The sequence below is a fragment of the Hordeum vulgare genome, chromosome 1H (genome assembly GCF_904849725.1).
Source record: "Hordeum vulgare subsp. vulgare chromosome 1H, MorexV3_pseudomolecules_assembly, whole genome shotgun sequence".
Classification (NCBI taxonomy): domain Eukaryota; kingdom Viridiplantae; phylum Streptophyta; class Magnoliopsida; order Poales; family Poaceae; genus Hordeum; species Hordeum vulgare.
In genome coordinates, this window is record NC_058518.1 from 57,235,110 (window position 1) to 57,239,607 (window position 4,498).

The following is a 4,498-nucleotide window of genomic DNA, read 5'->3' on the forward strand; positions in this document are numbered from 1 at the left end:
CGATCAACATGCTACGTTTATTAGATTGGGTCTAGTCCATCACATGATTCTCCTAATGATGTGATCCCGTTATCAAGTAACAACACTTGCCTATGGCCAGGAAACCTTGACCATCTTTGATCAACGAGGTAGTCAACTAGAGACTTACTAGGGACAATGCTTTGTCTATGTATCCACACAAGTATTGTGTTTCCAATCAATACAATTATAGCATGGATAATAAACGATTATCATGAACAAAGAAATATAATAATAACTAATTTATTATTGCCTCTAGGGCATATTTCCAACACAACATTCATAGTATTTTTCACATATCTTACTATTCTCTTTGCAGTAGTCCAATGAACTCTGGTGGGTGCATGAAGAAACTGGCATACTTTGTTAACAACAAAGGATATATCAGGTCTTGTAAGAGTCAAATACTCAAGTGCACCTACTAGGCTTATGTATTTGGTGCTATCCTCCTGATTCAGGAGCTCTCTCTTTGTGAGAGACAACTTCTTTTTTTTGGAAAAGGAGGTTCAAACCCCCGGCCTCTGCATCAATCGATGCATACAGCCATTTTTATTAATTATTCAACATAGGTCTAACAAGAACATACATCAAACCATCCGAAGCCATCACTCACACCTACAAAACTCGATAATGTGGAGTGCTCTCACTCCCCATATCTAAAACCGGTGTCATCACCGATACATCCACATAACGTATCGGAACCCACAAATGGTGAAGCACCCTAAAGCGTACACCACATGCACACGTTTTAGATGCCGCCATCATCATTAGGCCACTAACCCATCTTCAGGAGAGAGATCTATATCATCCTTGCCAGTCCGTCCATCCGTCGACGCCACCACGGCTCGTCAGTCCAGACGCGAAGATTCTGAAAGATCTGTCGTGCACAACACTTGCCGACCAGGCATGACACAGCGTAGCACCTGTCGGCTACGCATGACTTGACATCTCCATCGAAAGCTCCGTGCAAGGTGATCGACGCCGCCATGGCGCCAAACAGCGCCACCGCCCTACGCTCATTCGTCTAGACACGAAGGTTCTGGAAGAACTGTCGTGCGTAGCACCTACCAACCAGGCATGACTCAGCGTAGCACGTGTCGGCCAGGCATGACTTGATAGTTCCTCCATATCTTCGGGCCAGACGAAGCCGCTCCATCTCCTTCCTCTGTCATCCAGCGCTACTCCAAAAACGATGCTCCCAACAGAGAAACGGCACCGCGGTACCGTCATCGTCCGATCTGAAAAGTCAGATCTTAGGGTTTCCCCCGAAGCAGTGCCCACCACAAGCAACTGTCCAGGACCCACATAGTGCCCACCACCACTCATCCCTCAAGGAGATGCCTTCAAGAAGGTCATGACGTCAAGGACACCGCCGCGCCCACGGAGTTAGGGTTTTCACCCGAGAGGCAGTGAGGTAGGAAGTGAAGGAGCAAACGTAGACCGACGTCTCCAGAAATAAAAATGGGGTCCTTGAGCATCATCATCGGCGCGGCCGGCCAGGGCCGACCAACGGGTTTCCCCTTATCTGAATCTTCTCCACCAGCTTCATCCGCGGCCACGCCGGCAACGCCAGGAAATCGCAAGAGAGAAGCACACCGCGGGTATCTAGATCAATGAAGATCCAATCTGAACAGTGACAAGTACCACCAACCTGCGTTGGCCGACGGTGTCCGGGCGCCGGATCCAGAACGATCTAACCCTAACTCGACAATGCACGCGACCACCATGTCTTGCCCCTCTCGCAGCCACCACACCGCACCGCAAGAACGAACCCCAGTCGTCGACGTGCTCCGCACGCCGCCGCTAGGATCCACATGCAGCGCCGCCGCACCGTGCACTAGTCCGGCACCTTCTCATGAACGACCGTCCTGCGCCAGCCATGTCGCGTGAAGGGGAGAGGATCCCCGCCGCCGCCCCTGCTAGCCAGGCTTCGCCCGGCGGCGCTGCTGGCGGCGGCGAGGATGAAGGAGGAGCGAGGGAGGACCAACGGCGGCGGCTAGGGTTACCCCCTGGTCGCCTACGGGGGCGACGGGAGGGGGTTACGGGAGGAGGCGGCATTGAGCCACCGAGATAACTACTTTGTGCATTCGAGAGACAACTTGTGTGTACTATACAATGGAGTTGGTGATGGTTTGCATCCTTGTAACCCAACTCTTCTTACAAGATCTATAGCATACTTTTCCCGAGATAGCTGAAGTCCATTATGAGTTTTTCTTACCTCAATGCCTAGAAAGAAATGCAAATCTCCTAGATGTTTAAGAGCAAAATCAACACTTAGGTCCTTCAAGATTCCTGTCACTACTTCATCAGATGAGCTTGTAACAATGATATCATCAACATAAATGAGCAAAAATATGGAAGTTTTATACTTACCGTAAATAAATAGTGATGTATCAAACTTGGAAGGAACAAATCCAAGAGATTGTAGTTTTTGAGTGAGGCGTGAGTACCATGCTCTAGAGGCCTGCTTGAGTCCATAAAGAGCTTTATCAAGTTCGCATACCTCAATTGGTGCATTTTTGTTTTCAAACCCAGGTGGTCGTTTCATGTATACTTCCTCTTCCAAAACACCATGAAGAAATACATTCTAAACATCTAGTTGTGTGAGGCTCCATCCCTTGGAAATAGCAATGGACAAAACAAGATGAATGGTGGCAAATTTTACAATAGGACTAAAAGTGTCCTTATAGTGTATTTCATATCGTTGTTTAAAACCTTTTTCCACAAGCCTAGCTTTATAGCGGTCGATGGTTCCATTGGGTCTATTTTTGATTCTGTAAACCCACTTGCAATCAATCAAGTTTGTACCTTGCCGTGGAGCAACCAGTGTAGGGGAACGTTGCATGGGAAACAAAAACTTCCGTATGATCACCAAGATCAATCTAGGAGATGCACATCTACGAGAGGAGAGATTGAATCTACATACCCTTGTCGCCCCCCCCCCCCCCCCGAATCTCCTTTCGCAACTCCCTTGTTTCCTTGATATGTCCCGGAACACTTTTGAACTCCGATACCCTTCATCCAATATATGAATCTTCACCTCCGGACCATTTCAGAGTTCCTCGTCATGTACGGGAGCTCATCCGGGACTCCGAACAACCTTCGATCACCAACACAATGACTCGATTATGCTTATATCGTCACCAAACGTTAAGTGTGTAGATCCTGCAGGTTCGAGAGCTATGCAAATATGACCAAGACACTCTCAGGTCAATAAAAAATAGCGGGACATGGATGCCCATATTGGTTCCTACATATTCTACGAAGCTCTTTATCGGTCAAACCTTAGTGTCAAGGATTCAATTAATCCCGTATACAATTCGCTTTGTCCATTGGTATGTTACTTGCCCGAGATTCGATCATCGATATCTCCATACCTAGATCAATCTCGTTATCAGCAAGTCTCTTTACTCATTGTGTAATACAAGATCCCATGGCTAACTCTTTAGTCACATTCTTGCAAGCTCATTGTGATGCTGTATAATCGAGTGGGTCGTGATATGTCTCTCCCTTAGACGGAGTGACAAATCCCAGTCTTGATCCATGCAAACTCAACAGAAACCCTCGGAGATACCTGTAGAGCACCTTTATAGTCACCCAATTACGTTGGGATGTTTAATACACACAAGGTACTCCTCCGGTGTCAGTGAGTTGCATGATCTCATGGTCATAGGAAGAGATACTTGACATGTAGAAAACAGTAGCAATAAACTGACATGATCATATGCTACGGTCATAGTTTTGGGTCTTGTCCATCACATCATTTTCCAAATGATGTGATCCCGTTATCAAATGACAAATCATGTCTATGGCCAGGAAACCTTGACCATCTTTGATCAACGAGCTAGTCCATTAGAGGCTCACTATGGATACGGTGTTGTCTATGCACCCACACATGTATTTGAGTTTCCAATCAATACAATTCTAGCATGGATAATAAACAATTATCATGAACAAGGAAATATAATAATAACCACTTTATTATTGCCTCCAGGGCATATTTCCAACAATCTCCCACTTGCACTAGATTTAATAATCTATCTCACATCACTATGTGATTTACATTGTAATGAATCTAACACATACAGTTCTGGTGTTGATCATGCTTCGCCCGTGGAAGAGGCTTAGTCAACGGCTACAACATTCAGATCCGTGTGCACTTTGCAAATATTTATGTCCTCCTCATTGATGTAATCGCGGATGGAATTGAAGTGTCGCTTTATATGTCTGGTCCTCTTGTGAAACCTTGGTTCCTTGGATAGAGCAATGGCACCAGTGTTGTCACAGAACAGAGTCACTGGATCGAGTGCACTGGGAACAACTCGAAGATCTATCATGAATTCCTTCATCTAGACACCTTCTTTAGCCTCCTCTGAGGCAGCTATGTACTTCGCTTCACATGTAGAATCAGCTACCACGCTTTGCTTGGAACTACACCAGCTTACCGCTCCCCCATTGAGAATAAATACATATGTAACAT